Genomic DNA, 12,751 nt, shown 5'->3' on the forward strand with positions numbered 1-12,751 from the left:
TTAAATGAACGCTGGAAACAGAAGCAGAAATAATAAAGACAGACCCAATGACATCACTGTACATATACAATCCTTTCCTCATTTGCTCTGAGAGACAGAAAAGCAAATGTCAACACGTTACACAAATAGGTGTCACTGAAATCAGTAGCTGCAATGTTGTTGTTTTCTATTAAACGCATGCTAAAGGCCCTAAAGAAAGGCATGCGGACAGTAGTACCTTACCAGGACTTCCCTGAGAGAAACTTCTCCTTCTTCGATCTCATTCAAGATGCAAAGAGAGACAAGAAGTGCTTCACCTTCATTCTTTTCTCTGAAGTGACATAGCTGTGCTGTGTCTCTGTATAGGACAATTTTCATTGTTGGGAGAAGGTGCATGACACCTACAGTTTATAGGCAGAAATGTTTATTTTGGCTCATGGTTGCAGAAGTTTCAGTCTGTGGTTAGTGAGATCCAAGACAGAAACATCACTTAGGAAGTGTCTAGTCAAAGAAAGATCTTCCTCTCATGACATTACAGAAGCACAGAGCAGAAGAAGTCTCCAAGAGAAAGCACAAGATATAATCCCCAAGACTCACACAGTTAGATACAGAAGGGTTATTTACTAATTAGGCATCTCAGTTAAACAAGCTAGATTAGTCATCAGATTGCTAGCACATCTATTACCGTCCCTTCAGAGGACTGGCCTCCTGTGCGCAGCCAGTGCAAGCAGGGAGACACAGCCAGACTCACCCCTCAGTGTCCATCTCTGCCACTGGATGGCTTGCCTCCTGTGGGCAGCTACTATAGGCAGGAAAACCCAGCTAGATATGTTCCATGCACTTTCAGGCCATGACTGGGGACACTTGCTTCCTTCCAGCAGTCATTGCCCACCAGGAGAATCAGAGAAGTACATCTCTGTGTGCCTTCTACCATTAGGGCTGAGAGAAGAAGCAGTCCCCCCACCACACATCCCTGGCAACCAAGGAAGCCTCAGTGCAGCTGCGCAGGTCAGAAGAAGCCTGACTCATGCCGTGCTACCTCCCTGGAGACCTGGGTTCAGAGAAACCCAATCCCCTGTTTCCTTTTCCTAAACCAAGGAGGGGGCAGCCAATGTGGGAAGTTCCTGGGATCCCACAACGGCTTATTGGGAGGAATTCAGAAAAATGTCAAGATGAAGGAGAAAAAGGCAATCTCAGACCTCCAGCCACATAGAACAAGTCTGGGAGATACAGTCATGGAAGAAAATGGAATTTACGCACCTGAAATCTCTGAGATGATAGCCACTGAAGTAAAGACACAACTTCATAAGACTGTAAAAGTAATCAGATCAGAAATGTCTCAGGTAAAAGAAGAAATCGCAAACATAATGAAAGAATTGCTCAGTAAATCTAAAGAAGGCATAAGTAAAAAAGAGGAGCATAGGAAAATGATGGAAACCTTGAATGAGCAATATAGCAAGGATTGGTAATGCATGAAATAGATTCAAAGAGATATTCAGGAAGATAAATACTCCACCAAAAGCTGGCAAAGATGAACCAGTGCATGCCAGTTATAACCGTTAATGTAGATGGCTTCAATTCACCAATAAAAAGAAGCACAGGGAGAGTGGGCCAAGCAACAAGATCTATCAACATACAGTATACAAGAAGCACATTTAACTTGAAGGGAAATTCAGGGGCTGGGGATTTAGCTCAGCGGCATAAGCGCCTGCCTTGCAAGCAGGCAGTCGTGAGTTCGATCCCTGGTACCGATAAAAAACGAAAAAGACAAAAAAAAAAAAAAAAAGAAACTTGAAGGGAAATTCATAGCTGAAAATCAAAGGACAGAAAACACCTGTCCCATGCAACAAGAGTCCAGAAAAAAGCCAAGGCAACTTTCCCATCAAAATGGATAAAAAATGGATATTGTATTTTCATACAATAGAAAGCCACCCAGCTATAAAGGAGGATAATCTTGAGGCTCTTGTATGTAAATGAATGCAATGGGTGATCATGCTTATGAGTGAAATGGTTTGGACTCATAGAGGAGAACATCAGTTTATCTCCCTAGCATAAAAACCAGGAGTTAGTGGGATCCAAAAAAGCACAATAGATATTATGAAAGTGATAGAGAAGAAAGTCCTAAAAAGGGAAAGTGGTAACCACTGCTAATTTCCTATTATCTTGTTTTGAATTCTTGTATCATTTTCATAATTTTGTTAGGTTTGGTTTTATTTTGTCATGTCAGATTTTACTGTGTTTGATGGTATGGGCAGCTGTTTTGAAGATAACAGGATGTATTATGCTAACCATTGTTGATATCCTATTATCTTGTTTTGAAGTCTTATAATGCTTTCTTTTGTTTTGGTTGGTTTTATTTTGTTTTGTATTGTTTGATTTTATTATGTGTGATAGTATGGACAGCTATTTTGAAGAAAACAAGAGACATTATGGTAGTCATTGTTGATTTCTTATTATCTTGTCTTCAAGTTCTGCAATGCTTTCATTCTTTTGTTTTGGTTTTGTTTTGTTTGGTTTGGTTTGGTTTTATTGTGTGTGATGGTATAGACAACTATTTTGAAGAAAATGAGAGACATTATGGTAGCCATTGCTTATTTGCTGTTGTCTTGTTTTGATGTCCTGGATCATTTGCATTGTTCTGTTCTGATTTGCATTATCCTGTTTTGTTTTATTCTCTTTAAAATAAAAAAGTACATTCTCCACCTGAAAAATGGGAGATAATAATAATACTTAGGAACTAGTATTGGTGGGAGGCTTGCAGTGGTGAAATAACACTACAGTAATGCACACAGTAAGCACTGTGATATCTTTGCTGTTAGTATCATTATTGCATGGTTCACTTCATGAACTAATATGAACCAATTAACAGTGGTCACCAGAAACAAGGATTTTGAAGCCAGTCTGAAAGTGTCCTGGGTGCCTTAATGATGATGCCAGGGTTGCTTATGAACGTGTCACTTACCAATGCTAACAAAGCCTTGCTTTATAGATGGAATATTTGAGATTAAAAGTGGGTAGTGGTTCCTAAGTCAAACACGGAGTGAGAGAGATGAAAATAAGCCTCAGACCTGTCTTCCAGCTCAGATTCCTAAGTGCACTGTTCTTTCCCACTTCCTAGCCAACAGGGCCAATGGCATGGACATTCGGTTTTCATCCACAGAGTGAGGAGCCTGCCCAATGCAAGTTGCTGCTGGTATGCGATGTTAGCAGACTCTCTGGGAGTCATGGGGACTTTGCATTACCATGAACAATATCTTGAAAATTGCTCATATATTCAATATCTTATGGTTTTAGTAAACAAATCATCTATTTTCTGTGTATTTGCTGCAGGGTCTCGTTTCTTCCAAAATCAGCGAGTAGCCTTGCAGCACCAGAAGTGAACACGAGCATCCTCCTGCACTTGTCAAGTGTCTACTAGTGCAGGAGAGAATGTCTGGTGCTCTAGGACTCTTGTCCCATATCACCCTCATGAGACACTTGCAGTTGAATATTTTTCTTCTCTTAAGGGATGTAAGGCTTGTAGCGTTTTGAAATTTGTCCCAAACCATGCAATCAATAAATGACAGCGTTGGAAATCAAATCTTGACTTAGCCTTCTCTAAAGACTGAACTCTTCTATTGCAAGAAAATCAATTCCTTTTGAGAAAATTCAGCTGTCACAAAGATATTAGTTCTAGAGAGTCCACAGTATGTGGGATCCGTGATTTACTCTTGCACACATTGTTTCATTTAGTGTACAAATGATCCTATTCCTATCAGGCTTGTTGACCCAAAAGTCAGACTGTAGAAAAGACTGAGCATACTCCATGGGGTTGTTCCCACTGAAGGTGCTGGAATCAGGTTCTGAGTACAGCTGCTCTTGCTCATGTCTTCTTTATAGCATGACACTGCACAGTAGAAATCTTAAGATTTCAAGTTCTCCATTATCCTTCATATACATGCTGCAGGAGATTAGACATGCTTTGCTTTGTTAACTTGGTACTTTTGTTTGCTTAAGAATTCTTGCCTACTTTTTTGAGTGGGTCCAATGTGCTCCTGAAGGTGGTTTCAGCGAGATCATCAGTCAAGCTTTTGTGCTGTCCCTTGCCTATGATGAGTGCATGTTACCTGAGCTCTGCCATCTCTCTCCCTGGATTTTAAACAAGTGCAGAGACCAGAAAGGGAGAATCAGCTGACAATGAAGCTTCCTAATTTGGAAACTCATGGACACAATCCCCATGGAATCACATAGGCGATGCGTACCCATCATTCCAACACAATGGTCAGTGGAATTCCTGTCACTGTCTAATGTGCACTGTCTAATGTTGAAGGGGTGAAAACCACAATCACCCTAACTGCCAACCCTATTCCTGCAACCTGGCTAGCCTTGAACGCCAGAATTGCATCTGATGGCTGGATTTTAATTCTTTCAACAACGTTAAGCTGCTTCATTTCTTACTTTTCTGCTGAAGTTAGTCAAGTCTGTGTGTTGACTGCAGTAATAAAAAAAAAATGTGCACTGTCCCTTGATCATGTGACTTGATATGAAAGAGGGCCTTAATTATCAGGGTTTTATCAGTAACATTCAGTCCTCTTTTTTGAGGATAACTACACTTACTCAAAAGGCTTATGGACAAACAACTGTAACCCAGGGACATAGGTTATTTCCAAAGCATGTCCTTTTTCCCAGTTGTCTCAGCTACCGCTGTCACTCAGTGCTGACTGTTATAGAACAGTATTCAGGCTTGAGGTTTTGTATGATGCTGTTGTTCTACATAATCAGCCAGCCTGCAGAGGCTCTCTGAGTAAAATAAATCTCATTCACTTTGCCAAGGCAGGAACTTGTCCTCTCTAGGATCAACTCGTGTTCTGGATTTGAATTTCACTTGCCCAACCCATGCACTCACTGAATATCTTGCCCTCTGCTCTGATGTTTTATAAAGATGCCGTTGTTACCACAATGCAGTAAGGCAGCAGAAGGAAGCCTATGCCACTCACAAGTAGACACATGGCCTTTGACAGTGGTAGAGCCCTGTTAGTGACTCAGCTTTGGAGTCTGCGTGGAGATCTGTAGGGATGGGAACTTTCTTGCATAAATGTTATGTACCTACTCTGGAAAATCAATGGAGGTTTGGCATCATTTCTCTCATTATCAGAACAGAGAGGTTGCAACCAAGGAGAAAAATGGAGATGGTGGAGTTGTGGTTTCCTAAAAACGTGCTCCCAAAGTTTATGTCCCATCCTTCTACTTATGGACTCCGTTGTTTTAGAAATCTCTGTATCTGTTTCAGCATAGATCTAAATAGGAACAGATAACACAAGACTAGAATCATTCCGAAAGAATTCATTTAAAGAAGGACTAGTACCAAATAAAACTTAGGGGAGTCAGTCCAAAGGGACATTGAGGGGCTGCAGATCAGAAGCACTGGGGTTTTCATCAGCTTTAAGCCCAAGAGAAGAGGTTCTACAGGAAGGCTCCCTGGGGTGTCATCTTGAGGGGACCTGTAATCTTCTGCTGAGAGACAGAGAGATAGAGCCACAGGAATATACATTTTGGGTGCATACTCTTCCTTTCCCAAAGCCCTCCCATGGGCTCCCATTGGCCAAACTGAACAGGAAGTCAAAAGGCATCACACCCTTTTCGGGTAATTCATGAGGGCAGACGGAGAAGACAGAATGGAGAACAGTTATGGATAATTACGGAGGCCAGCAGGAGATACCCAGTACCAAATAAACAATATAGGAAATAATTATAAGCTATTATGGAGCTTATTTGGGGACAAATAAATATGTTTTAAAAAGTCAGTAGTATTTTTATATATTAGCATTGAACAATCAAAAATCAAATTTATAGGCTGGGCATGGTGGTGTATGCCTATAACTCCAACAATGCCTGGGAAGATGAGGCAGAAGGATCCTGAGGGTCTGAGGCCAGTTTGGGCTACAACATGAGTTCAAGGCCAGCCTGAACTTCATAGTAAAACTCTGTCTCAAAAAGACAAAAAAAAATAAATAAATAAATAAATTCATGCATCTATATACATGCACACAATAACTAAAACACTGCAAATACATAAAAATAAATCTAGTTAAAGATGCAAACAAAAACTGCAGACAAAACTACAAAAAATTATTGAAAAGAGTTAAGACCCAAATAAATGGAGGGATGTATCATTTTTATACTTTGAAAGAGTCAATATTTTTAAGATTCAATATTGTGTTGTCTACAGTTAACCTATAGATTTGGTGGTATTCCAATCAGAATTCAAAATTCCTTTATGAAAATGTAAAGCTGATTGTCAAATTCATATAGAAATGCAAAAAGCCAAAAATAGCCAAGACAATCTTTTAAAAATTAGAGAATTTACACTACCCACTCTAAATGCTTTTTACAAAGACACATTAATTAAAACAGTGTAGCACTGGTTCAAGGGCAGACAAATATACCACAGACCAGAATACAGTCCAGAAATAGAGCTAGTCAAATAAGGACACTTCGTTTATGATAAAGGTGACCCTGCAGAGTGGAGAATAATGCCAATCTTTTCAGTAAATAGTGCTGTGTCAACTAAATTCATGTGGAAAAATGAATTTTGAGCATCATTTTGTCCCCTACATAAAAAAATCAATTCGATCAAGTTTTGGATCTAAATTGAAGACGTTAAAAACAAAGCTTCTAATTAAATCAAAATGGATCACAAATCTACATGTAAAATGTAAAGTTATAAACTTCTGTAAGAAGCCAGGGAGAAAATCTGCATGGCCTTGAGTTTGGTGATTAGTTTTTTGATACAACACTAAAAATTACAGAATTCAAAAGTGAACTTTATTATGAAAAACAAATTGGCAAGTTTGAATTCAGTAAAATGAAAAATTTTTACTCTGTGAAGGATACTGCTAAGAAGTGAACCCCCATGGAGTGGGTTAAAATACGGAAACTCATGTAACTGATAAAAGAGTGAATTGGAGAATTGCAAAGACATCTCAAAATCAACAACAAATAAACAATCTAAGTTAAAGCAGCTAAATGATCTTGGCAGAAACCTGACTGAAGAAGATACACATACAGTGAGCGGAGAAGAAAAGGCGCATTGGTAGTTATCATGAGAGAAATACAAACTAAAGAGGGACTGATGTCAATTTCTGCCTATTAGAATGACTAAATTAAAAATAAAATAAACACTTGCTCCAAAAGGGAGAACTCAGATGGTGGGACAATGGGACAGCCACTTTGGGGAACAGTTTTTATAAAAGTAACCATAGTCTCACTATGTACCTCAGTAATATCGCTTGTAAGCATTTACCTGAAGGAGTAAAAAGATACAGCCACACAAAAATACTGCACAAGAGCATTTATAGTTTTATTTACAATGGAAAATAATCAGGAAATAACCCAGAAGTCCTATAATATGTGAATGAATGAGCAAACTGTATACGCTCCACACACTGCAGCCTCAGCTCGCAGTCAGAAGAATGGGCATCAGTGCCCATAACAGCATGAAGGGGACCTGAATGAATGTATCAAAAAATAGAAAATCCAGTTTTACAGAAATATGTGTTTCATGCGTCCATTCATGTCACGTTCTAAAAAGATAACACTTGAAGGTTGGAAAACAGACAGTAGTTGCGATGAGTATGGGGATAGGAGACCATTGATTAAGTGAGGGAAAGGGGACCTTGTAGGACTCTGAAACTGTTTCATATGACTAAGTAAGAAGTGGCTGACACATGATGCTCTCTATTTACCAAAACCCTAGAGAACTTTGCAGTACAAAGAATAAATTCTAACATATGCATGTTTTTTTAAAAAAATAAAAGGACAGAAGATTTCAAGGCAAACTTCAGACTGGCAAAAGACTCTATATATATTACAAATATGTGAAATAACCTTTCTGAAGGGCATGGGGGAAAAGTACTGATCTAAGTAACTTTAGAAAAGAATGGAAAGTGTTAAACCAAGGACTAAAGGAACTACACACACGCACTATGTTCTGGTAGGCAAATTTGTTTCTCTCAACACTTAGCTCAATGTAACTATTATCTGATAAACATAAAAATAATTACAAGGTCTGACCAAAACGTATGGTATGTGTTTAAATTTTAAAAATCCGTTACAGTAAAAGACACATTGCCATTAATCCCTCCATCTCTGTGTTTGGGGAGAGGTTGTTGGTTGATATCTTGATTACTTTTCTGTCATTGCTGAAACAAAATACCCAATGCTCAAAATTAAGGAAGGAAATGTTTATGTAGCTCACGGTATGTGGAGGTTTCAGTCCATACTCCGCTGGCTCCAAAGCAGGATGGTACTTGTCAGAGGGGCAACAGTTCATGGCAGTTGAAGACATGAAAACAATAGGAGCAAAAGGGAGGAGCAAAAGCAAAGACTCTTTCTGTCCCTTATATTGAATGTTGGACACTCCTACTTGGGTAGGACCCATATCTCACACCCACAGTCTCGGCATTGGGTCATAGATCACAAACTCTAGAAGCCTACCCTCATTATGCATGAGGCTTTGAGGGGGAAATCTAGACATAACCATAACAGTTGGGCATAAAATTCAGGTAAAATTCCAGCTCAATACAGAGAAGGAAACTTTAAAAAGATTTTATAAAATCACTATTACAAAGTGTTCCATGATACCCTAATGATTTTATTCCCCCTTACCATGAATCTCTTTGCTTATGCATGCAAGAGCAGAGTCCCCAGCACTACTTGTTCAGAGAAATTTTCTTGTCATTTGTTATTCCTCAGTGGATGAGTCCAGGTGTCCAAATCACCAAATTAAATAAATTTCAGATTAAATAACTTTTACACACCAGAGGAAATGTGTGCTGCAAAGACATGTTCTAGAAACAATAGGGCTCTGCAAAGAAAATAGTGGGATGACCCAAAGGACAAAGCAAAAACATTTTGTGCCTTATGGAAAAAAATAGTGTCATTATCCAAACCTTATAAAATTTCACTCTACTTTGAAGGGAAAATGTCAGGTGCCTACAAGAGAATATAAGCAGTAGAATTTGTGACATTTTTCCATGCCTTTAAATCACTACAATTCTATTTCAGTATTATAATTAGTATTAGTTTCTCTGCCACTGTACCCAATGTAATATTTCTCAGCTGAAAAAGTGTGACCTTTAGAGTTGGACAGAGAGAATTTACTTCTCATTCCTGTTTTCTGGCTCTGAGCCCATGGGCACCTTTAGAGGTCCCTTTCTCATCCTCATCATGGTCTGGAAAGTTTATATTTGTAATCCCATAGAAAAGTTACTGGAATTCTACTGAGTGAATCCCAATTTACCACTTCCAGTGCAATCCAAGTTGAAAATAAAGACACTAAGATGTGTGTACAGTTATGGGGACCAAAGCACCCTAAGTCTGGCCACAATGAAGATTTTTCAGAACAAAGCCTCAACCCAGAGCCTAACCTGGATTTTATTAATTTGTAAAGAAGGGAGTAGCTTGAGGATGAGTGACAGTGAGAATAGCAGTAGATTTGTGAATACTGTGAACTGGGCTATGTAGGAAGCCTAAAACCACCTCTGCAATATGCAGAGAGAAGGATATGTAGAAAGACAGATCTACATAACACAACTGAGGCAGCATTTAATAGGGGGCAGTACTTCAGCTCTGATATGCAAACTTTTCTGCCTTGGGAAGTCACAGACTCCTTTCTCAAGGCGTGCACCCAGTTGACAACCCTGGAGAAGTGGCTCTACATTCTGTCTGGCTCACGTTTTGATGGAAGTCATGGGGTGAGGATCAGCCATTGTCCCTAGCCTCAATGATTATGTATCAGCACAGTAACAACCAAAAGGATCAGCATCTCAGCTAGCCTTATTTACATTGCTTACAGCCATGTGAAGGGAAAAAGAAATGGCTTAGTCAGCTCTGTATATAACAGTACATGGAGAAAGGGTCAGGTTAGGAAAATAGAGATAATTTCTATTTGTTCAAGGAAAGCCATCCAGGTGATCCTCTACAAGCACTTTACCTCTGCTCCTGACTGGTTCCTCAAAACAATGGCACCTTTGTAGCACCCAGCCTGTATGCTGGAAGGACAAATGATTTCCTAAGGAGAAGAGTCACATGCATACTAAAAGTTAGAAAATGTAATAGGTATGGACCAGATCAAAATGTCTTCCAGAAGATTCATGTTTATAGGTTGGGGCAAACCTCATTCAGTGAATTAATCCCCTGATGAGTTCACAGTATGAGTTATTAGGAGATGGGACTTAACTGGAGAAAGTCGTAACACTACAGTGACACATGCATCCTAGTCAGAAGCAGAGTGTTGGAGGCATAACGGGAAGAGAATGTCTTGCCTCTAGACCCTCCCCTTCTGCTTCCTGGATGATAGAAGGTGAGCCGCTTTCCTCCAATGCACCCTTCAGTAATAACATTTATGCCTGGACCCAGCCAACAACAGGTTAAAACCTCTGAAACTATAAGACAACATAAATCTTTCTCTCCTCCTTATCTTCTTTCTCCTCCTCCAGCTCCTCCTTTTTAAAATTTTGACATACTGATAGTGAACCCAGGCTTCGCATTGAGCTATATCCTCAGCTCATTTTCCACTTTTTATTTTAAGATGGGGTCTTAACTAAATTATAATGTTACCCAGACTAGGCTTGAACTTGTGATTCTTCTGTCTCAGTCTCTTAGAGTGCTAGAATCACAAGTATTTGTCTCTACACCTTTCATTTTTCTTCTTTAAGTTGTGGATATCAGGCATTTTGTCACAGCAATAGAAAACTGACTGACACAGCAGTTCCTTTTAATCCCTTTCAGGCAGCCAGGATCAGCAGCAACATGCCCTAAACCCTAATAACATAATCATTTATGAATTCATCTACTAATTCAATAAATAAATATTGATTTTTTTACTGCATGACAGGCATCTTTCTAGGCCTTGTGTATATTTGAGTATGTATGATAAAGTCTTTTTTTGTTGTTGTTTTAAAGATATTAAAATACAACAAAGCAATACATAACAAAGCCAATCAAGGCAATGCAGAAAATTAGTACAGAACTTCAGAGCAAGATACTGGGAAAACAATAATAGCTGCCATAGTATATCTTGTTATCTTCACAGTAGTTGTCCATTCCACCAGGCATGGAAAAATCAAACCAAAAGCAAAACCTATAAAACCAATCAAAACAAAATATTGAATAAAGAAAAACCATTAATCAGAAAAAAGCAAAACAGTCAAAATAGTGTTGGACTTCAAAGACAGAATTGAAAACATCATATCACAGTGACATACGTGCACCCATGTTTATAGCAGCACAATTTGTAATATCCAGATCTTGGAAACAACCTAAATGCCCATTAACTGAAGAATGGATAAAAAGAGATGCGATATTTTTATACAATGTGGCACTACTCAGCTATAAAGAATGATCACATTGAGATATTTATAAGTAAATGGATACAACTTGAGACCATACTTATAAGTGAAATAAATCAAACTCACATGAGTAAATACCATATTGTCTCCCTATTGTAATAAATGGTAAGAGTACATAAGATATAAAATCCTCAATAAATACAGTTACAGGGTAAGAATCTGATCAAAGGGGGAAAAATAATATCTCAGGGAAAAGGAAGAAAAACAGGAAGGGAAAAGAAAAAAAAATCTAAGTTTATATAAACACAATCAGGATAGCTAAGAGGATTGTGCTACAAATATTATAAGTTTATAGAACAAAGCAGTTAATATTCATAGGATTGGAACAATTTTGCATGTTTCTGTCTGGTGACCTGAAAAATGCTTAAAGATAACTATGTAAAGTACCAACCTTAGTTCTGTTCCTACCACTGTGTTTTGAAAGCCTATATCTTCATTGTTTGGGGCTCTTTGCTATTGTTATTTACTTGTCTTTTTTGTTTCTTATTTTTCTAGTAATCTGTATTGTTTAGTTTTATTATGTTTTCCCCTTTAATGCAAAAAGGATAGGTATACATGGAGAGGCTTGTACATGCCTAGAACTTCTCCTAAATAGTTTATGAAAATTGATTATATTGTGTGTGATGAAATGAACAGCTACTTTAAAGAAAAACAGACATTATCATATCCATTGCCGCTCCTGTATAGTCATGCTGTAAAATCCAGTAATGCTTCTATTCTTTGTTCAGAGTGGCTTTAGTCTGTTATGTATTGTTTAATTTCAATATACACAAAGGTGTAGACAGCTATTTTGAAGAGAACAAGAGACATTATGGCAGCCATTGTTAATTTTCCTATTATCTGGTTGTGAAGGCCTGTAATGCCTTCATTACTATGTTCTGATCAGTTTTATACTATTTTGTTTTGCATGAATTTATTGTGTGTGAATATATAGACAACCATTTAGAAGAAAACAGGAGACATTATCGTAGTCACTGTAGATCTCCTGTTGCCTTGCTTTGAAATCTGTCTCTTACATTGTTTTGCTTCTGATCTGTTTTATACTATTTTGTTATGTTTAGTTTCACCCTTTTTAAAATTAAAAAAAGACAAAATAGGAGGAAATCTCCCACATTTGCTATATTGCACACTTCCTGATGCTCAGACCACTGGCCCCAGGCCTGCATAATTAACAAACAATACTAGCACTTAGTTGCTTTATGTATCATAATTGTTATCACCTCAGGCTGACCTCCGAAACATTGCTAACAGGGAGGGGGGTTGATTCTCAGCCCATGAGCCTGTAGGCTTGTGCTGCTTACCAAGAAGGTTGGATCAATGCTTTCTTGGTTGGTCTCCCAAGTCCCAGCATGGAGGATTATCAGGAGATGCTGCCGTTTTCA

The sequence above is a fragment of the Cavia porcellus genome, unplaced genomic scaffold (genome assembly GCF_034190915.1).
Source record: "Cavia porcellus strain 051 isolate PalLab524CR breed Dunkin Hartley unplaced genomic scaffold, mCavPor4.1 scaffold_19, whole genome shotgun sequence".
Lineage (NCBI taxonomy): Eukaryota > Metazoa > Chordata > Mammalia > Rodentia > Caviidae > Cavia > Cavia porcellus.